At 38.9% G+C, this 23,877-nt stretch overlaps 2 long non-coding RNA genes across 2 annotated transcripts; one reads left to right on the top strand and one right to left on the bottom strand.

Annotated features, from left to right (window-relative positions):
- Positions 1-3,527: 3,527 nt before the first annotated feature.
- Positions 3,528-23,371, bottom strand: LOC119743160. The gene is made up of 5 exons (XR_005272979.1): positions 23,209-23,371; positions 14,310-14,385; positions 13,400-13,565; positions 3,828-4,996; positions 3,528-3,565 (listed from the first exon to the last, which is right to left on the bottom strand). It is a non-coding gene; the product is annotated as an uncharacterized LOC119743160 (long non-coding RNA).
- On the top strand, positions 17,162-19,953 carry LOC119743159. The gene is made up of 4 exons (XR_005272978.1): positions 17,162-17,455; positions 18,735-18,909; positions 19,277-19,372; positions 19,756-19,953. It is a non-coding gene; the product is annotated as an uncharacterized LOC119743159 (long non-coding RNA).
- Positions 23,372-23,877: the final 506 nt, after the last annotated feature.

Genomic DNA, 23,877 nt, shown 5'->3' with positions numbered 1-23,877 from the left:
CACACAGCGAGTCAGCAGTCACTGGACAGCTGTCAAGAACTATGTTCCAGGCCAAGCAGCAGCAAGGCATCCATGCACAGTCAGCAGCATGTTCAAGTGCATGTTGAGATACATGCAGAACCAGCTGGGACCCCAGCGCTTGCAAGTTCTCATCAGGAACAATGCTCTAGTCTGACTGACTGCAAGCCATCCACGCAAGGAGAACAGTGTGAACATCCAGAACCAGCAGAGAGCCAGCAGTCACTTGCAAGTACCCAGGAACAATGTCCTGGGCGGACTGGCACCGAGCCATCAGCACAAGGGCAGCAGTATGCACATCCAGAACCTGAAGGGATTTAATCTTTGGAAAGTTGTCAAGAACAATGTCCACTGGTACCTGATAAGTGCAAGCTGTCTTTAAGGGCAGCAGTGTGTAGAGTGAGTGCTGCTTTTGAACTTGCTGTGTTCAAAGTGTAGAGCAGATTTAAGGCCGTTTCATACATCTTCTTCATTGGAATGCCAATGAAGTAGATTTGACATCGAGAAACATTAACAACACAATATGCTGGAGTTGAAATGTGTTTTACTTCAGCGAATTGCCAATACATGTACGCACCATGACATCAGTAATGTGCAGGCCCGCCCAGAGCAGATTGCAACCAACTATCAGTAAAGGGAACAGCTGGTATTCATGCAATGTATGTATGTAAAAGGTTCAGAAATTAACAAATCCTAAATAGTTTAATTATTTGAATCAAACTTTTGTTCGTGTTTAAAGGTAGAGTAGATCATTTGCAGCTATCCAAAAAGTAACTGACAAAATTATTGTAAAAAGGCTTTTGGTTTTAATGGCACTAAACTCCCTGTGAAATCATTCTTTCTGGCATGCTGTCATTTTGAAGGAAATAATGAAAGAAAGCCATTTCCAATGATGCATCAAGTTAGTTCATGTAGTTGGTTTGTAAATTCGGTGAATCCATGAATATGTGCGCGCAAGCGTTGACACAACGCACAGGCACACTAGGTTGCTATTATATGTCAGTTCAGTGCATGACATCACGTAGCTGCAATTGACTGAATGAGAATGTGTCCCTGGGGCTGAATTCGGACGCAATATAAAACATGACTCAGCAACTTTTGAATGGAACCTGAGATCCTAGAATATAGTTTTCTCGGAAGATACTGCATTCTCAGAGCCAAGACTTCATCGTGTTAGTTGTTAAGCACCCGTTTTTATATTTTGAGCACTTTTGTTGCTTCAAATGAAAAGAAATGCACAAATGACAAATGATCTACCCTTCCTTTAAATGAGCAAGTTTGTTACTTTTTTTCAGTGTGAAAATATACAAGTAATGGTACTAACATATGGATAACCCTGAATTTTTCCCACTGTAAATAGGTTTTTATTTTAGGAACTCTATTCCAAGTCTTTGGATGTTTCAGGCTTTAAAATATTCCGTATTCACGAGCAATACAGCGATGTAATGAGCTGGAACTTCAGTGTCACTGCTGTTTGAGGGGACAAAATATAACAAAAGAGTTTTGATCAAGTTTGATGTGACTGCTGCGTTCATTAGCACATAGCATGCAGCCAATGAGATACTTAAATACATGTACAAACCTTTACACATGTACAATGCAATCAATTTTAGGTTCATAAATTATACAGAAAATCCCAAAGCTGTGAAGTGTAAATTACCTACATCGACATCACAGCAACATTAGAAACAATTGTGAACATGTGCACGGGCATTGCAAAAAAGTGTGCACAAAATGTGGTCATTACTTTCATACAAACACAGGGCTAGGATATTTCATGTTTTAGTGAAATTCATTTTACAGCCTTTTGATTCTGTTATTAACAAACCTTGACAAATCCCAAGCATGGAGCACAATACATACATACTCCTAAAAAGTCACAAACTGTATGGTTATTGTTATTGGGGGTTCAATATTTAGGGAGCAAACTCACCACAAATCCAAAATGTCTTGGGAGGTTTTGGATCTCAATCTTGAAGATCTCTGAGGTGAAGTGCTGTTGCGTCAGATAGTGATAAGGATCCGTTATGGCAGCGCCAGTCACTGGTACGTCAGAGGTGCTGGTGGAATGGTTATCTTGTGTTTGAAGACCAAATAAAGTGCAGTTTTTTTATTCGAAGTATCTTGAAACATCCTTTAGCAAGGAGAAATCCAGGGTATAGACTTTTTTGCTGCAGAGCACAGATATATAATATATACGAGACCATTGTAGGCTTTAAATGTACAGTATGGGATTTAAGTCTGGTGTATTAAAGGTGTCATCACAGCTACTAGCTGGAAAAAATGTAGTTGATAGTTAAAGTCAGCAATGTGTTCCCCACTTCTGTCAATAGAGCGTGCAAGTTGACCTCAAAAACCTAGGTGATTTTACAAGGTTTATCCAGTCAGGGGCAAAAAATGGGTTCTGAACAAGAAAAAAATCATTCCAATTTACAACACATTCAAAAAATAAAAAAGTTGCTTACTATAGTAAATTGAAGAAATGTGGACCTCCACTTCCTTTCATTGGGTGAATTCAAACACGGGAGTCTGTGGCTAGACTAGTCAGTGTTTTGTACCAAGATTTTCACATGAAAAGTGAATGTGAACTGGCGAGACTTGCATGCTCTATAATTGTACATAATCTGTGTAGCACCACTAGTCTGTTGTATTACATGATGAGCGCCACGTCTGTATGATGTTTAAATGCAAAGCAATATTCTAATATTTCTTATAGATGGACTCAAGGGTACTTCAAATTTGGGTAATTGAAAAATCAATGCTGTAAAATATGAATGTCGTTGTAAAGTTAGCATCATACAAGATGTATCTTAATTTGCACAGTATCCGAGGAATTGCTGCTTTTTATATGTTCATTAAAGCTGTGATTTCCTTGTGTAATTTCAAACTCTAACACAAATAATACAGAAATGTACTATCAACAAATCGATGTTTGAGCTCTTACGTCTTTCTGATACCTAGTAATGTTTGAAAAAACAAATTGCAGGGCAAACCATGTTCCAAAAGTCACATACTTTTTATAAGACAAACAAATTTGCGTGTAAAAGCAAGATCAGTGATACAATAATAAAACTGTACACTAGCAACATTTAAACAAACTGTGATTTTCCTGAATTTTGTATTTAAAACCTAATTCTTGCTTGTACAAATGTAATTGTTGAAAAATCCCTACTGAGTAAAAGAGCTTGCTGGTCAATGTTGAAAGTACAAACATAGACCCGCAATATTCATGCCACAAAAGTAAGCCAACATATTGGTCAGCAAAGGGGATGACAAGGGTTTAAGTCTTTTGTGGCTTGTTTCTTTCTTTTCAATAATTAATTCCTGACAGACATAATAGACAATGCACTATATGTACACCTGTCAATCTTTCTGTGTGTTGCATTCTGATTGGTTGGAATTGATCAGCATTAGCTACTGATAGGCCACGCCCCCGCGACAGCCGATCCAATCAAACATATAAGCTGATCTACATCTTTTGCAATAAGGAAACTTCAGAGGAAATACTTACTTTTGTAAGCGCCAAGCCGGAAACCAACAGTGTTTTCTGTCAATGAAAATAAGAAGACATGATACTGAAACTATTGCACAATTTATCCAGGGCCAAGTTTCATGAAGACCTGACAAAAAAATTAGGGGAATAACTGAGAAAAAAATCCTGGAACTTTCTGTTCAGCTTTCATAACAGGTGCATTAAGTACATGTGTGCACACTTTATATCCAGGCGAGGGGGTGCTTGTGAACGAAGCGGATACACACAAAAAAATGAAGAGGTTGGATAACTAAAAATAAATGCCAGTTTCACTCACCGATGCCATCGACACTCTTGCCGATGGTAAACTCACACTTGTTGTGATAACTCTCTAATACTGGCTGTGAGTGTGCAAACAAACAATGAAAATGAAAGGAACAAATCAGACATCTCCAATGTCAGGAATATTTACCCCACAAAAGATTCACATGCTGTATAGTTTATCTAACAAGAAATCCAGGTTGAATGCCATCCCACTGTGGCTCTTCCTGCCAATGAAATGAAGAGTGCACTATTAAACACGAGGTTGTGGGTTCGAATCCCACTCCAACAGGCTTGTGAATTTCTTCTTGTGGTAACCACAGCTATTATATGCACAAGATTCAAACTGCCTGACCAATCTTGGTAAGCTCTGCTGTCGAGTTGTTAAGATGTCTGCACTAGTAAGCAGGAGGTCATGGGTTCATATCCCACCCAAGCAAGCTTGCAGAATCTTTGCTCGTAAGCTCTCAGACAGCACTGAATATACAGTGCATTCAAATTTACATTGGTGAAGGTCAAAACCAGGTATTCACATTCACAACTCCCCTACGTAAACAATTAATTAAACTCATTGATTGTGGCACCTGCTACATGTATATCAGATTGGGACCAGCCAGCCAACACCAGCAAGCCTGATGGTCAAGCAGTTGAGACATCTGCACTAGGAAGCAGGAGATTGTTGGTGCGAGTCTCATTCGAGCAGCTTATGAATTGTGAAGTTTTCGTTTTGTGTTCATTTTTTTGTTTTTTGTTTTTAAACATTTTTTTTAACCAACTCCCCCCCCCCTTTAATCTTTGGAACTTTTGTGTGTGGAAAGGAAGTTTATTTCAGAAATTGGCTAAAACTTTGCTGAGTTTTAACTGATTCTCAAGAAAAATGAGGCATCATTTTCTGGACTTTTAATGAAATTTCAGGGCAGCTGTACATGTAAGTCCACTTGCCAGAAAACTGTGTCTGGAAACATTTTTTTGTCAAGGAAGATCACATTTCCATTCTGGCCCACAACCATCCCGTGTCTTTGGCGGGTAGCTCACCTTTGTTGCTTCAGACAGGGAGACATCTCCCCAATGTTCCGTTGCAGCATCTTGGATAAATTCCTCAGAAACTCCCTGGTGTTGGTCTGTTTGGTGGATAGCTGGTCCTCATATGGCTGGTTCCACAGTGTAGTCACCATGTTGTTTAACCTGTAGATTGGGAAAAGATGTGAAAAGCACATTCAGTATTTCAGAGTCTTAAAACTTTTGGAAAAAGTGAATAGCTCAACTGCTCTAAGCCTTTTGCGATATGGCAGACACAATACAAGGGTGTTATTTGATTTGGGTATATTGGGGTAACTTATGCAAAAGACTCACCCAAACCAAATAGCGCCCTCGTATTGTGTCCACCGTATCTCCAAAGGGTAATGGATTGTGTGTGGAACTTGTCATCTTTCTACATACAACCATTCTCCTAACTACAGTTCATAGTTCTGGTAGTGCATGAGCAAATTAAAGATTAAACTTGAAACAATGAGGGTAATGTGTTCAACTTAGACAGTTTATCAGATAAAATAAGAACCATCTGAAACTGTGAATCGCACACACACTCTACACAGACATGCAACCTTTAATGATGTACCTTCTCTAGGGGAAAAAACAAGGAAAACTGTCCACATAACAGTTTTACTCAACAAATGCCAAATGAAGTACTAAATTTACTTAAAGTTCCGTGCTATTTTCGAGTTTCATCCCGAAAAACAGATTTCTTTACCAAACTGCTATTTTTCAAGCAATACAAAAGTTATTCACTTTTGAATGAAACACCAAACACCAAAAAGCTCACGTTCAGTTATTGAATTATTACTTTACAATTCCAAATTATTGGTTGCCAAACATAATTTCTGTTCTTGCTGGATAGGCTGGTCCCCCCCCCCCAATCAGTATCAATAATGTACGGACGGGAGCCAATCTGTTGGCAAAGCTGGTCATCAGTTTGGGCCAAGAACAAAAAGGAAAGTTCATGGGTAATTTCTTAGTATAACATTTGATAGCGGAAGTCTAATTACACTTTCAATTTCAAGCAAGAGAGTGTAGGAATTCCATGGTTTCAAATCTTTGTCGATGCAGTGACTATTTGTATCTGTATTTTAAATGTCTTTCTTGATTATCCAAACACCAAATCTAAAGCTTGTGTCAAGTTTCTATATGTGAGATATAAATAAATATGTTGTAAGCAAAATGTAGTGAACGACCTGAAAGATTTTGTGTCATTTTTTGATCTGCATCTAATTTTATTCAGTTACAGATAATTCAAGCTTTACGTTATGTCTGTGATCTTTTATGAGCTGTAAAACTCTGTAAAAAGTGCAGAAATCACTTTTTTTCAAGTAAGCTAGATTTGAGCAAAACCTTAGTGACGGATTACACAATGTACATGTAAAACAGTCTTGAAGAGAAAACAAAAAGTTATTCTGAAGCACATCTATGCCAAAGTCAACTGTGAAACTCTGTCTTCTTGGTTTAGTATGCATTCTAAACAAGGAACAAAGAACTAATCCTTACAAATCTTAGAGATAAAAAAACACTTAAGGGGAAAAAATGCAGAAGCTTTTTGTTTCAACTACACATTGCTCCAGGTCTTATATTCGCTGTTAGTATAAAACTGGAGTGATCTTGAAATAGGACAGAACACTCTTTGCTACATCTGAATAAAATGTTGGATATGGAGAACGATGAAGTTAAAAGCACCTTGAGAACTTCATCAAGACTCACAAAAGAAATTAACAAATACTATGGTTAAGTACTGAAATCATTGCACCAATCGGCCTCCTCTTAAACTTGGTCTTTCTCTTCACAGTCATTCGAGTGAAGTCCATGCGTACAATCATCAACATCTACTTATCCAATCTGGCTGTGGCTGACTTGCTCTTCCTTATGACTCAATATATATTTGTATTGTGTTATCTGAAGTGTACAAAGCATTCCAGAGTGTCAAATAAATCCCGGGACATACCGTTATTTCGTTTTACGGTTTTGGATTTCGTCCAAAACAAAAACAGTAAACGAACCATTGACCGTTTTGTCGTTTTACAGTTTACGGTTTCTCCGTTTTATAAGTTTAGTAAAATTCATTATAGCATCACGATCGATTATTTTTGTTTTCCAGTTTTACACAAATAACTTAGAAAAACAGGAAAATGATCAGTATTGAATACACACTGTTTTTTTAATTTTAGTGTCATAGTTAACAGTCCGTGGTGCATTTTGTGGCGGTGGGCAAGGGGGTGGAGGGGGACCCTGCTTTACACGAGTGTTGGCTCGGCATAATTAATGCGTGGTGTGATTCCTGGCGCGGACCCTGACCCCCTTCTCATGCGATTCAGTTGGTGGGGCTTAAAGAGTTGCAAGCAAAAAATGGCGCTGGAAAACTGCAAGGGAGGGCATTACTTTTCACAATGGATACAGGATGGTAAGACGTTTGACGAAGTTGCAGATATTTTGAAGGAAATTGGAGTTTAAGTCGACGCGGCTCTTCAATAGGTAATTCGCAAATTCTGTCCTGAGAACGAAAATGTAAGGAGGGCCCAGGCAATGACTCAATCCCAAGGATGCATTAACATTCCTAGGTGCATTGCTTAATTGCCGAACCTAAATCAAAAAAATGGTCGGCAAGACTATTGACCGTTTTGTCATTGTCATGATTTTGTAAAACAACGCTCTATTTTTTGTGTGTGACTTAATACCGTTTGACCTTTTTACAAAACTGTAAAACGATAAAACGGTCAATAGTTCGTTCACAGTTTTTGTTTTTGAGGAAATCCAAAAAGGTAAAACAAAATAACAGTATGTCCTGGGATTCAAATACATGTTTGTTGCTGTTTCTAGTTATTTTGTAGTGATCATAGCAGCTGAGAGATTCTCACTGCGCTCTTACTGCTTCCTTAGCTAGGGCGCAAAAACAACTACAAGATCGCAGCGACAACTACATAGGTCGCCAGATGGGGGCCGGTGGGTCTTAATGGTCTCTGATGAGCACCAAGGTCTTTGAACATGCTCAAAACAATCGCAACACCTCTGCGCTCTGGCCAGGGCGCCGCAAATGACGCAACTCGGGTGCTGTGAGAGCGTGAATCGTGCAACATTGAAGGGGCATTGAGGCAGCCTAGGCACAAGACAGTCGATGTAGTCTCCATGAGAAAGTAACTCGACTGCGATGAACTTGTAGAATAATTTTTAAACTGGACTGTGTATTGACCGTTTTGTCGTGGTATTTATACAGCGCAAGTGACGTCACATGAGTGTATTTTGGACGAATAGAGAGCGCGACGTGAGCTACTAGGCCGTATCAACAGCGAGCAGAGCGTAGTGTGAGCGCAGTGACAGCGCAGCGGCAGCGACTAGATCGAGTAATTGAACTTGACAGGGGCTCATAGAGAGCGAGTTGAGCGCATCGTAAGCGTGGGGAGAGCACAGTATGAGCGTAGCTTGAGCTTCTTTGATACAGAAAGTTGTCATTTTCTTGCGTACTCGCTGCGATTGTTAAATTTATGAAATACTTTTGGTCGCCATAAGGTCTCCTATGAGATCGCATATAATGTGACAGGCCCTTAACACACAAGGTAGGAAGAGGACTGATATGAATCCCTGAGAGATTTCAGCTCACGAAAGTCAGGATCCAGAAAGAAAATATAAACATTTCAGTTTTGGGCCGAAATAGCCCAAATCTTGAAATGTTATCGATATCCGCGGTCATCAAAAATACTCATTTTTGGCCTGAAATTCCAACATCACGAAATTGGGTCAAATGTTCACACAAGGTGGGAAGAGGACATATATGAATCCCTGAGAGATTTCAGCTCACCAAAGTCAGGATCCAGGAAGAAAATAAACATTGAAATTTTTGGCTGAAATACCCCAAATCTTGAAAAGTTTTCCATATCAGCGGTCATCAGAAATACTCATTTTTGGCCTGAAAATCCAACATCACGAAATTAGGTCAAATGTTCACACAAGGTAAGAAGAGGACAGGTATGAATCCCTGAAAGATTTCAGCTCACCAAAGTCAGGATCCAGGAAGAAAATAAACATTTCAGTTTTAGGCCGAAATAATCCAAAATTGAAAGTTTTCCATATCCGCGGTCATCAAAAATACTCATTTTTGGCATGAAAATCCAACATCACGAAATTAAGTCAAATGTTCACACAAGGTCGGAAGAGGACATATATGAGTCCATGAGAGATTTCAGCTCACCAAAGTCAGAATCCAGGAAGAAAATAAACAATTCAGTTTTCGGCCGAAAAAGCCCAAATCTTGAAAAGTTTTCCATATCCGCGGTCATCAAAAATACTCACTTTTGGCATGAAAATCCAACATCAGCAAATAAAGTCAAAAGTTCACACAAGGCGGGAAGAGGCCAGATATGAATCCCTGAGAGATTTCAGCTCACCTAAGTCAGGATGCAGGGGAAAAAAAATCATTTCAGTTTTCGGGCGAAACAGCCCAAATCTTGAAAAGTTTTCCATATCCGCGGTCATCAAAAATACTCATTTTTGGCCTGAAAATCCAACATCACGAAATTAGGTCAAATGTTCGCACAAGGTGGGAAGAAGCCAAATATGAATCCCTGAGAGATTTCAGCTCACCAAAGTCAGGATCCAGGAACAAATTAAACAATTCAGTTTTCGGCCGAAATAGCCGAAATCTTGAAAAGTTTTTCATATCCGCAGTCATCAAAAATACTCATTTTTGGCAGGAAATTCCAACATCACGAAATTAAGTCAAATGTTTACACAAGGTGGGAAGAGGACAGATATGAATCCCTGAGAGATTTTTGCTCACCAAAGTCAGGATCCTGGGAGAAAATAAACATTTCGGTTTTCGGCCGAAATAGCCCAAAAATTGAAAAGTTTTCCATATCCGCGGTCATCAAAAATACTCATTTTTGGCCAGAAAATCCAACATCACGAAATTAGGTGAAATGTTCACACAAGGTGGGAAAAGGACAGATATGAATCCCTGAGAGATTTCAGCTCACCACAGTCAGGATCCCATATGGAAAAGTAGTCTCTTTTGCTACACCGATATGGACGTGTTTCCGTGTTACACAAAAAACGGGTTAGCCGCAGTCGCTCCGAATCCGGTCCACCGGTGAAAAAATGATTTTAGTCGCCAAATGAAAAAACTTATAAACCGGGGTCGCCCGGCATTCCAATCTCTATATATTTTCCTACGAAATTCCAAAATTTCATTCGAATAGAGCATTCAATGTCGTCGGACCAGCTTTCTAAAAACGCTTTTACGAGGGACCAGAGCGGCCTTTTTCAGTGTAATCACACGCAGTTTTACCCTCACGCATCAGATGGGGCGACTTTGCGAAGCTGTAACTCGGCAATGCATTACGCAATGACAGCGGGTTTTCCGGCATTCTCTGCGTTAGTTACCTCCCAATATCATATGTAAAACTCGTTTTGATTGGCTGAGAAATGTCGTCGGAATGAAAGAAAACTTGAAGCCCATCGTTCTGCTATCCAATGGTATTCGTCGTGACCTAGCGCTGGGATTAGCATAACATTCGCGTGACTTCATGTCCACTGACTAGCTTCTAGCTAGCCGCGCGGTGGATGTGACTGGATTAGCTGTATTTTATGCTCTCTGAACGGAAAAAATATGAAATATATGAAATGAAATTGGCACTTACTATGTTTTTGCCACATGCAGTGTTCATCCTACATGAACTTATACGGTTTTTCCACAGGAAATTGAAGGAATTCGTCGAAGAAGTTAAGTGCAGTGAAGGTGGTCCGTACCATTACTATATAGGGAATACCATTCGGCACGCACGCAGCGGCGTGGTCAATTCAAGTGCATGATTGCAAGCCCAGCAGTGTCCGTAACTTATTTGGGATTTTCGTATTGCTAAAATTCATGTGGTATCTTCTTTCAAGTTGCTTTATTTTCATTGTTGTGTTTTTCACTATGTCCCGTATTTTGCCATAGAGAAAGATGATGTTTCCAATGTGTAGGCCTGTGTAAACACCTGTTGTTTATTGGAGTTACGCGTTGCGGTTTACCCATTTGTCACAATGGACTCTTCGGTACTGGACACATGCATACTTGCTAACATAGGAGTTATGCATAATGCATGATTGGGCATTGACCCATTCAGTACACGCGTGGCGTGTCCTAATGGTCACATAGACACACAACTGATTTTTTGAGACTTTAGCCATGAAACTTTTCCATATGGGAAGAAAATAAACATTTCAGTTATAGGCCGAAATAAACCAAAACTTGAAAAGTTTTCCATATCCGCGGTCATCAAAAAAAACTCATATTTGGCATGAAAATCCATCATCACAAAATTAAGTCAAATGTTCACACACAAGGTGGGAAGAGGACTGATATAAATCCCTGAGAGATTTCAGCTCACCAAAGTCAGGATCCAGGGAGAAAATAAACATTTCAGTTTTAGGCTGAAATAGCCCAAAAATTGAAAGTTTTCCATATCCGCGGTCATCAAAAATACTCATTTTTGGCATGAAAATCCAACATCATGAAATTAAGTCAAATGTTCACACAAGGTGGGAAGAGGACAGATATGAATCTTTGAGAGATTTCAGCTCACCAAAGTCAGGATCCAGGAAGAAAAAAAACAATTCAGTTTTAGGCCGAAATAGCCCAAAAATTGAAAAGCTTTCCATATCCGCGGTCATCAAAAATACTCATTTTTGGCCTAATAATCCAACTTCACAAAATTAAGTCAAATGTTCACACAAGGTGGGAAGAGGACATATATGAATCCCTGAGAGATTTCGGCTCACCAAAATCAGGATCCAGGAAGAAAATAAACATTTCAGTTTTGGCCCAAATAGCCCAAATCTTGAACAGTTTTCCATATCCGCGGTTATCAAAAAACTTATTTTTGGCATGAAAATCCAACATCACGAAACTAAGTCAAATGTTCACACAAGGTGGGAGGGGACTGATATGAATCCCTGAGAGATTTCGGCTCACCAAAGTCAGGATCCAGGAAGAAAATAAACATTTCAGTTTTCGGCCGAAATAGCCCAAATCTTGAAAAGTTTTCCATATCCGCGGTCATCAAAAATACTCATTTTTGGCCTGAAATTCCTACATCACGAAATTAAGTCAAATATTTACACAAGGTGGGAAAAGGACAGATATGAATCCCTTAGAGATTTTAGCTCACCAAAGTCAGGATCGAGGGAGAAAATAAACCTTTCAGTTTTCAGCCGAATTAGCCCAAAAATTGAAAAGTTTTCCATATCCACGGTCATCAACAATACTCATTTTTGGCCTGAAAATCCAATTTAACAAAATTAAGTCAAATGTTCACACAAGATGGGAAGAGGCCAGATATGAATCCCTGAGAGATTTCAGCTCAGCAAAGTCAGGATCCAGGAAGAAAATAAACATTTCAGTTTTGAGCCGAAATAGCCCTGATCTTGAAAAGTTTGCCATATCCGCGGTCATGAAAATACTCATTTTTGGCCTGAAAATCCTACTTCACGAAATTAAGTTAAATGTTCACACAAAGTGGGAAGAGGCCATATATAAATTCTTGAGGGATTTCAGCTCAGCTAAGTGAGGATCAAGGAAGAAAATAAACATTTCAGTTTTTGTCCAAAATAGAACAAATCTTGAAAAGTTTTCCATATCTGCGGTCATCAAAAATACTCTTTTTTGGCCTGAAAATCCAACTTAACGAAATTAAGTCAAATGTTCACACAACGTGGGAAGAGGCCAGATATAAATTTTTGAGAGATTTCAGCTCACTTAAGTCAGGATGCAGGCAGAAAATAAACATTTCAGGTTTGAGCCGAAATAGCCCAAATCTTAAAAAGTTTGCCATATCCGCGGTCATCAAAAATACTAATTCTTGGCGTGAAAATCCAACTTCACGAAATTAAGTCAAATATTCACACAAGGTGGGAAGAGGCCAGCTATCAATCCCTGAGAGATTTCAGCTCAAAAAAAAAAAAACAAGAGAGGAAATGCTTCGATTTCAAATTTGACTTACTTTTAAGAGTGCCTAAGGTTACTCTTTGCTTCTCTCAATTTTTGTTTGTAAAGTCATGTTGACAGGATTCAACGAGCAGCATTTTTCCTTAACACATGATGATGCCATTGCCCATCTCCTGGCACCCTGGTCAAAACATGGGAGGGGTGGGGATGAACCCCCCACCCCCTGGTGTTTATGCCATGAGACCCAGTTTGCCAGTAGGTCAAGGGACAGTTGGTCCCAATCTGAGTTTCTATAAGCAGGGGCTTCGGGTTCACATCCCACCAATGACAGAAATCATCAAATCCAAAGGATATACACATCATCTTCAATGTCAGGGATATTTATCCAACAAACTTCGATATGCTTGGTTATCAAGTGGTAAAAACATGTGCAAATCCCACCCACGAAAGCTGGGGATTTTTTTTTCTAGTTATCTCCAGAAAACACTTAGTAGACCTATACAGTGCTTTCAAATTTACATTGGTGAAGAGCAGAACTAGACATTAACACTGACAACTCCCCTACATAAACGATCCAATGCTAAAAGACAATGGGAACAGACCTAAACATCAAAACTTCTTACCGAATAGGAACCAGTCACAGACCCTGAACACACCCGACATGCCGGTTGCCGTCCTTCCATACACTGGCCATGCATCAAGACAAGACACTCCCTGGTGTTGGTCTGTTTGGTGGATAGCTGGTCCTCATACAGCTGGTTCCGTAGTGGAGTCACTGTGTTGTTTAACCTGCAGATTGGAAAAGGATGAACAAATTGCGCTCAGTATTTCAGAGTCTTAACCAAGTTTGAGTAATAGTAAATGGTGCAACTGCTATTAGCCATTTTTGAGATATTGCAGACACAATTTCAGGATGCTGGTTTGGGTAAATTTGAGGCCAATACAAAATACTTAATCCAAACAAATGGCACCAATTGTATCCACAATATCCGAGTTTAGAACTGCAGTACATTTCTATGTTGGTGGTTTGAATCCAGCCCAACCCTGCATTCTATCTCCTCTTAGCTTCTTGGGTGTTTTCATCAGATTCCTCTTGGCTTCTCTTCAGAGCGAGGCTCTTAGTGTCCGGGTCCTCAACTGACTTGGCGAGCTACGGAAAAGAGTTATTGCGGGAATATGAACCTGTAACCACAGCAATATTAGCCACTAGACCCCTTGCACTGGTAGCCAATGCGGAGGCAGTTCTTGTTCATTTTAATCCAATGACAAGTGCCGACAGAAACTTAGCGTGCGGGCGGCGTGCAATAGATCAAAAGGGATGGGACGAAAATGCACAGTGAATGGAACAAAAAATGCAATGGTTTGATTAATGAATGCCGCGTGACCTACAATCCTCCAATCAAATGACACGGATTTACTTGGCTGTTATATAATAGCCAATGCTGAGGCAGTTCTTATTCATTTAAATCCAGTGACAAGTGCCAACAGAAACTTGTGTCAATAATGAAGCCACAATTGACTAATAGTGAATACCTTGGCTTTGAGCACTTGTCCTTTCCATTTGTGTCCGTTGAGTACTTTCAATGCCTCCTCCTTATCTTCTTGGCAGCTGAGGGATGAAACAAACGATTGGATTTCCATCAGTTAATCCATCGCAAGCACTGAATGTAACAGGAAAGGAGATGAATATTTGTAAGATGGAATGTTTGTGTTGGGTGGGGGGAGGATTGAAAGTTGTGTTCCCTGTGCTTTTTTTCGAGTTTCATCCCAAAAATTAGATTTCTTTTCTAAATTAATATTTGGTTTTGCCCTTCACTTACGTATAAACACTGTATACTCGGTGTGTTACCTCCCAAGTGAAAGTTAGAAAAAATCACTCGGGTTGGACTTGAACCCACGACCTCCTGCTTTCTAGTACAAACGTCTTACCACAAAAAAAACACAGAGCTTGCGGGATTGGTTGGCTGGTTCGAATCTGATGTACATTGTACATAGCAGCGGGTACCGCATCTAACTATTCATAAGATGGAATTTTGCGTTGGGGTGATGTAAATCAATATTAGGTTTTGCCCTTTGCCGAAGTATAAACACTGTATACTCATTTCTGAATTGCTTTTTTTCTAGCAATACAACAGTTATCCACATTTGAACAACAAAACAATCAGCCAATGTTGTGTTTTGATGGACATTTTTGAACTTAATTAGTCTTTTGTGCTGCAAACAATTTTGCGGGTTCTGTATCTATGAGGCTCAGCTCACGCGGAGCATCATAGTTCTAGGAGTACAAAAGTCAGTTTTGAAGAGAACTCGTAAAAATAGAGGTTTCCTAAAGATAAGGATTACCCCTACATATGTTCTCAATGTCGCCAACTAATTGGGGTGGTCGGAAAAAAATCCATACTGGGCCACCACTCAGAGCTCCTGCACAAAGTCTATGGGCCATGACAGAACACGTATTACAGTCGTTTTCCTAGTTTCGGATAGCAAACATCATTTAGGCTGCTTTCAGCTCAATTACTCCACAAATTCAAGTGATATTGGTTCAATAGTTTACCTTGAGTGATGGAGATACATAATAATTTTCCAAATGTAGGTTGTTTTTATTTTGGCTTTACGACGTCAAAAGTACTAATGTCACTTTTCCTAGTTCCGGATCGGTTCAATCTGTTCCGAATGGATCTAAAAAACCTTTGCGCTAAAAAAGAATCACACGAATAATGAAAGGTTTGCGGAAACACCATGTGCGAATAATTTCTCAACTAAGAGAATGGTTCTGAAAAGAACCAGAGGTATCACTCGACATTCCGGTCAGTATGTTCTGACCGTCTTCAGGAGAGTGCCTAAACTCTAAGAAAGTGAATACTTAAGTAGCAAAAGACAAAATCAATGAAGTGTGAAGTTGCATCCTGTGAGGATGCCAAGTAGACAGGATCCTAGAGCAAGCTTGGTGCCCACTGAAGTGAAACAGTAGGGTTGCAGTGTCAGTAGACGGAGGACCTAGGGTATAGGAGACCCTTCAGTCTTAGGTGGTAGCTGAGGACCTAGGGTATAGGAGACCCATCAGTCTAAGTCGGAACGTCGAGTTTATACCTCTGGTTCTTTTCAGAACCATTCTCTTAGTTGAGAAATTATTCGCACATGGTGTTTCCGCAAACCTTTCATTACTTAGTATCTCCACCTCAAATTTTACTTAAGAATCACACGAGCGAATCAATTTTTTTTCAGCCAGAACTTACAAAATTAAGCATATTTTCTGATAAAGTATTATTTCATTTTTCCAAAATAGTTCATTCCAGAGAATTCCACCAAATTTAACAAAGAGAAAAACGTAAATGATTTTGAAACGTTTGTCTGCAGCGTACCCAGTGGGCACATGACGTTGTTTCAACGTTGAATGTTGGTTGAAATGACGTCACGACGTCGAAATACCGTAAAACAACGTTATTTCAACGTCACTTTTGCGACGTTGATTTTATGTTACAGTTTGACGTTGTTTCAACGTCGAATAAATGTTGAAATTGCGTCGCGATATTATCAACCTAAATTCAATGTCTATCCAACGTCGGTTTTGTAACGTTGTTCCAACGTCCATATTTCGACATTAATCCAACATTGAATGTTGGTTGAAATTGCGTCGCGATATTATCAACCTAAATTCAATGTCTAGCCAACGTCGGTTTTGTAACGTTGTTTCAACGTCCATATTTCGACATTAATCCAACGTTAAATGTTGGTTGAAATTGCGTCGCGATATTATTAACCAAAACTCAATGTCTATTCAACGTCGGTTTGGTAATGTTGTTCCAACGTACATATTTCGACATTAATCTAACGTTGGATAAATGTTAAAATTGCGTCGCGATATTAACAACCTAAAATTAACGTCTCTCTGACGTCGGTTTGGTAACGTTGTTCCAACGTACAGATTTCGACATTAATCTGACGTCGAATAAAAGTTTAAATTGCGTCACGATATTGACAACCGAAATTCCATGTCTATTCAACGTCAGTTTGGAAACGTTGTTCCAACGTACAGATTTCAACATTAATCTGACGTTGAATATGCGTTTAAATTGCGTCACGATATTAACAATGTTAAATTCAATGTCTATCAATCGTCAGTTTTGTAATTGTTCCAACGTATTTTGACATTATTCTGATGTTGGATAAATGCTTAAAATTGCGTCGTGATAACGACCTAAATGTACCAACGTCGGTTTGGTAAACTTTGTTTAACATACGGATTTTAATTAGTCCAAAGTTGAAAAAATGTCGAAATTAAGTGCGTCGCAATCAAACATATTGCATTGCTTTGAAATTGAGTATCCTCGCGGTTACTTCAACGTCAGTCCTGCTGTATCAATTAACGTATAATTTTTATCAAAGTGCAAAATATTATGTCAAGAAATATAAACAAAATAGCCGACTTAATTGAACTTTGTGGCCTTTTTTATGAAAACATATTATTTGTCAGCACGCCAAAGCTGTGACGCTAGCCAATCACACGGCGCGTAATTTGTTCTACATTCCAAGGTTGTGACGCTGGCCAATCAGTTTTCATGTACTCTCTTTGAATCACGATATGGCGCGCAAGCATATGACCGTTACATATTTCGACATCATACTGCAGTTGTGTGGACGTGTAGCGTGCAGCCGACATCATTTTACTCAAATAACAGGTAAGAATTTTGCCATCAAAATTCGTAGTTATTGTTATGATGTTGCTTAGACATACCTGACGTTTATTCGAAGCACTTACTTATTAATTGCAACCAATTTCTCCCCAAAACGATAAACAAATATTGACACATCACTGGGGTCGGGGACACTGGCATGCATGGTCACTGATGATACCGGCGTCCGGTACGTATGGGAACCAGGTCGACCGCATGCATCCCGGCACTCGGAACAGTGTATTGCTGAGCTGTACTAAAACGGGTTCAATGGGAAAGTAGTGAGAGAAATCCTGAGAAATAATCCTCCATTGGCGTTTTGAACTGTACAGTATAATGGACGTGTGACTTAAACTTTCCGAGACGATATTGTTACCATGAATAAATGTGGCTCGATTACTGGATTTCCTTTGTATTGAAAAGTTGTTTCTGAGGAAATAGAAATTGCATTTTTTTTCACTTGGTAGACCTTATGGACATGAAATGCATGATGATGAAATGTACTTAAGCCTACCTGGTTAAAAAAAATAATAACCAGGAAAAATATAATTCGATTTTCTGCACTGTAGAGTTTCAGTTTTCATGTAATTTTCAGGCTAAAAAGTAAAAATGGATCGTCCAAAAGTGATTGTAGAATGGAATGCAGTATATTTTCTCGAGGTCAATTACTGCCATACTGGATTTCTTCGTACAGCTACACAGCGGTGATAGGTCGTGGGTCATGTACATTATACCGTTTTACTTCCCCTGATTATTAAACCAGGTGGGTTATCTTCCATAGGGAATAGGCCTATCAAGTGGGGGATAAACACTCCCGATTTCGATTTCACATGTTGCTATCACCACCCCGGTGCTCTTGTACATGTACAAGTCACAAAACGGAGGAAGTTGCTGGGTAGTTCCTTGATCCTTTGTGTAAAACTAAAAGTTGCTGTGACAATAGTGAGAATGCATAACACAAATTTCTGTATCAAAACTTTAGGTAAATGCAAGCATGGATAATTATACCGCTGTTTGTAGCCTGTGCTGTGAATGGTGCAATAACAAAATGGACTCACGGTGCAGGGAGTGAGTAATTACGTAAATGTATTGGCCTAAGTAATCAATCATTGCATAGGCAGGTGGTATTTCTACATAAACTTGTTTTTGTTTTGTGTAGATACTAGACATGGTTTGCATATTTTTTGGGGAGTATGCAGAGTCTAAGTTTGGCAGGTAGGACAGGTAGGGTAGTTAATCTCACTTTTTCAGCTTCTGAAGAAAAAAATCCTTTTCAAAATTCCAGAAGAGTTTACAAGACCTCACAGATGACGAAACCCCACTCAGCAATGATTCATACAGGAATTGAGGAGGAGCCAAAGTCAGCATGGATTGTCGAACCAGTATGGAGGAGTTATGTATGACTTTCGAAGATGCTTCAGTTTGAAATCTTTCGGACAGTACTCGCAGTGCCGTAGCTGGTATGTATATGCCGACAAAAAAAAAATTCAGGGCTAAGTTTTATGGCAAAAACCGATTATTTTATTCTTAAGTCAATAACACTTGCAGAGATGTAGCTCTGATTGCAGTCATCGCACATAAAAAAAGTGGTATTCAAATCCATTTATACTTGTGCGAACAACAGACACAATGGCCAGTTCATTCAAAACGTTAACAAAACGCAAAAATGAAAACAGATTTGTGGCTATATCTTAATTGAGTGTTGGCAGAAGTTTCGTCACAGTGCATTGTATAATAACTTGTGTTTGTTTACACTCTTCCGTTATCTTTTTTCCTGATGGGTCTTTGCTTTTGTCTCTGAGCGTTGTTTTTTTTCTCATCCAACAGGTGCATGACCAAGTGATTGAAGACAGTTCAACAATGATGGGCAGAGTGGAACTGAAAAAAAAGCAGATGAGGAGACGGACCTTTTCAGTTTCGCAGGTAATTTAATTTTCTTCGCCAGATTTAATTTATTTTGACCAATTATTGATCTTGGTTAAAATCTCATTGTGTGGGTACTTGGTTGTATGGTTGATAATTGCTGAAGTGTCAGGAAATACAAGTGGTAGTTTTTATAAGTGCAAGTTTAATAAAAGGAATCATTCTGTTGATTTTTTGTACACAATGTCAGCACATAAAATGATGACCAAACGTGTTGTCGCTTTGTTGAAACTAATATGGTTTATGTATGTATTTCTCTTTGTTTGTGTTTGTAACATTTTCGTTTTTGAGGGTGATTTGGTTGTGTCAATGAATAAAGAGATGGTTGGGGAGGAAGCTTGCAATTCTAAAATATTACACTATCTTTTATTTGTCTTTTCTAGCGAGGTCTAGTAACTTCGTAATCGGGCAAGGTGATGGATGTTGCTGCTTGTTGAGTTTTTCATCTCCTGTCAAGTTTGCGCCTGAAAGAAGAGGTGATGGAGGGACACACTGAGGGCCCATGCACCTTCACATTCAGTCGTACCTTTGGACTGTGTTAAATATTTCAATATTGGAACAGTTGATTAATAGTAATTGTTCAAATACAGTAAGTTGCTCTGGAGTGGCTGGTATCTTTCCGTAAGTGTAACAGGTAAAGGCTCTTTAAGTGATGGAAATTCAACCTCTGCCGCATCTTGTACTTTTCATCTTGAAACTTCCACGTTCGAGAAGTGGGGGACTGTTATAATAATTATATACAGTACATGTATTGTGCATTATTTAGTTATTACTGTTGATTCTTGGTTGACCTGTTCAAATGTTCAATTGAATCATTTAGATTAATTTTGTATGAATGATGCTGTTTGTTTTATTATTTTCTATTTGATAGTTTCTAATGCTCTTGCCCAAGTCTGCCGCATAACCTCTTGCAATATTTCACAAGAAAATTCATAGATATGATAGAATAGTGCTGCAGGTAAATTTGGAAAACTAATATGAATTGTATGCAAATGAAAAAAAAAGAGTGAATTTAGACGTTTAAAAATTGTACCTGTATGCTTGTTAATTCGTGTTATATTTCCGATGTAAATGCACTGGGCAGTGCTGCATTTCTTTGAAAAAAGAATCAAATTCATTATCATGTATCTTTTTAGAGAGTAGTACCCTCGTTTAGGCTATAATGCTGTTGGAACAAGTCAATCTAATTCTGAATTTTACTATGTATGGATTAATTACTACTTTGTTGAAACCTAAAAGGTGTTGTATAAGCTGATAAGGTTGGAAGTTAATTAATAAATACACACATTTTTTTATGGAAAAAATTAAAGTGATTGATAAAGAATTTCATTTAAATTTAAAGTTATTCAATTTCGACATGGATTTAACAACACTCCTCAGCTTGCAAATTTATTTAACATAGAACGATTGGAAAAATGCCAACATCCACCATTATCAGTACATTCTGGCTTTAAATCTTAACACAAACCTTAAAATATTTTGATTCAAGAATTGCATTTATTTAACTGTGATATTTCTAAGAATAGGATGTCATTTAATGTTGATTATTTATACGTTGATTGAACATCATGTCAGTGCTATTTTAATGTAGAGATGTCGACGTTAAATCAATGTTGAAATGTCTACGTTAACTCAACGTTGTGATCTTAACGTTGTTTCAATGTCGAGATCGACATTTCCACGTCGCTTCAATTTGCAAATTCAATCATTAATCAACGCTGAATCAACGTAGAATCTCCGACATTAAATCAACGTTGACATATCTACGTTGATTCAACGTCGTGCTCTCCACGTTGGTTTAACGTCAGCATAATGACGTCAGATCAACTTGCAAATTCAATCATTAATCAACGTTGAATCAACGTAGAATGTCTGACATTAAATCAACGTTTTAATATCTACGTTGATTCAACGTCGTGCTTTCCACGTTGGTTAAACGTCAGCAAAACAACGTCAGATCACCTTGCAAATTCAATCATTAATCAACGTTGAATCAACGTAAAATTTTCAACATTAAATCAACGTTGAACTGTTGACGTTGATTCAACGTCATCATTTCAACGTCAGATCAACTTTCAAATTCAATCATTATTCAACGTTAGTTCAACGTCGGAATCTGACGTTGTTTCAACGTTATTTCAACGTATTTTGCCCACTGGGTAACGGCACGAACTCACGCACAGACCGAATATATTTTGACACAGCACACAGAATACGTCACACAAAATCCATTAATGCGCGTGTAGTTGGGTCATAAGGGACGAACAGGTACACACGTAAACATTCGATGGAAGATTTTATATGACTTTAGTGTATAAACAAAATATTCAAAATCACACGGTTCGAGTGATGTACCGAGGAGAACATTTTTCGTCAGTTCGCTGCAGCAGCTCCCACGAGTTTCTACAAACCATTCAAACAAGTCTAAGTGCGAGTCGAAAATTTGGCAGAAATTTCTCTTCTAAGATTTTATCAAAAAGATCTTCGTGTATCAAGAAGCTTACATTTTCCTTTTTAAAATGCACTTCGTCAGAAAAAAATATTGGACTCCAATTTGGAGACTAATCCAAAAAAAAGTTATGTTTTTATTTGAAGCTATCCGGAACTAGCTGGAGTTACCCAGCCCTGAGTTTTATCATTGGGTTGTCTATAAGGGCTGGAGCGAATTTTTCTCGTAACTTGTAGTATTTGCAAAAAAAATTGGAAAATGTTCAATTTTGTCCCCGTTACACACTAATTGCAACTGCAACTCACCCCAAACTTGCCTGGAATAACCATTACACAGGTCCTTGAAGTAAAAAACGATCCACGATGAAGATTCAGCCTACAATTGCAGTGAAAACAGGAGGAATAACCGCTAACCTGACAACCTTTCAGGCATGGCCAGGACTGCTATTGGTTTGTGCACAAAAAAAATTGTGTACAATGAATGGCGGTCGATTAACAGGCACAGAGAGCGATCGCTGTCAACTACTCGTTTTTGCCGGCTGCGCTGGCGTTGGCGCGTGACGTCACGCGGAAGCGTAACACCCGATGACTGTTTCATGCACTAGTATAAGGTTTACCACTCGCATCACAGCTTTGGTACTGGAACCGCAACCAATAGTGCATGAAACAGTCATCGGGTGTTACGCTTCCGCGTGACGTCACGCGCCAACGCCAGCGCAGCCGGCAAAACAAGTAGTTGACAGCGATCGCTCTCTGTGCCTGTTAATCGACCGCCATTCATTGTACACAATTTTTTTTGTGCACAAACCAATAGCAGTCCTGGCCATGCCTGAAAGGTTGTCAGGTTAGCGGTTATTCCTCCTGTTTTCACTGCAATTGTAGGCTGAATCTTCATCGTGGATCGTTTTTTACTTCAAGGACCTGTGTAATGGTTATTCCTGGCAAGTTTGGGGTGAGTTGCAGTTGCAATTAGTGTGTAACGGGGACAAAATTGAACATTTTCCAATTTTTTTTGCAAATACTACAAGTTACGAGAAAAATTCGCTCCAGCCCTTATAGACAACCCAATGATAAAACTCAGGGCTGGGTAACTCCAGCTAATCCGGAACTACTGTAGGAAAAATCCAGAATTTTTGTACTCCTTAATAATGTTTTTCCATCAGATTTACAACTTTTGGTTCTTTTCAGGTCATATTAGTGGCCCAGTATGGACATTTTTCCTTTTTTAACTAAGCATCTCAAACTTTTCACGAACACACACGACGAAACATCATAACAAGTTACGCTATAAACGCAGTGCGTCTACGGCTACTTCTGCAGTACATTTCACTAAATAAAATAATGCAGATTTCACCAATGGCTATTAAAAACAACCAAATTAATGTTACCTTTAATGAAAACAAACTTGTAGTACTGATACTGACGTAATACTAATAAATAAGAAAGTTTTCAGCCACTCAGACCAGAGTCAGAAGAATACGGGTAGCGGCAGATTTACACGAGTCGCGTGTTTATGTTGTTGTTGAATGCTGCCCTCATGTGTCGCTCGATTGGCAGCATGCAAGCCGTTTCGAAACCTCGGTCTATAGGGTGCATACCTGCAAATAAACTCCCATAGACACTAGTGCTAAATGCCCATACTTCAAAATTCTTTTAAAAATACTCAAAACTCTCACAGGTATTCAAGCTGCACAGAAAAATGATGATCAATGTGTCATCTTTCATTTTCTTTTCAATTTATGGTGGGTTGACCATTGACTTTTCGAGATATTTTCACGCAAAGAAGACGACCCCTATTTTCCCCAAAGCGGAAAAGTAGCCATCTTGAAAAACGATCCCTCCACAACATGGCAAAATAGCGCCACTTTCGAGCCCAATAGCATCCAAAATGCTCAGAATTGAAAGCCCCAAGTCCGGGCCAGAGGTTCACTACCATATCTCTTCAATTCCCCAATTTTACGGCGCTCAGAACTCTCTAATATAGAATAACTCTCTAATATAGAATATTTTGAGGGTATAACTTTTATTCATGAGCTTGGCGGATCGATTTACCGGTA

This window comes from Patiria miniata, unplaced genomic scaffold (genome assembly GCF_015706575.1).
Source record: "Patiria miniata isolate m_02_andy unplaced genomic scaffold, ASM1570657v1 HiC_scaffold_6, whole genome shotgun sequence".
Taxonomy (NCBI): domain Eukaryota; kingdom Metazoa; phylum Echinodermata; class Asteroidea; order Valvatida; family Asterinidae; genus Patiria; species Patiria miniata.
Note: the sequence above shows the minus strand (reverse complement) of the source record. Positions and strands in the feature narration are given on the sequence as shown.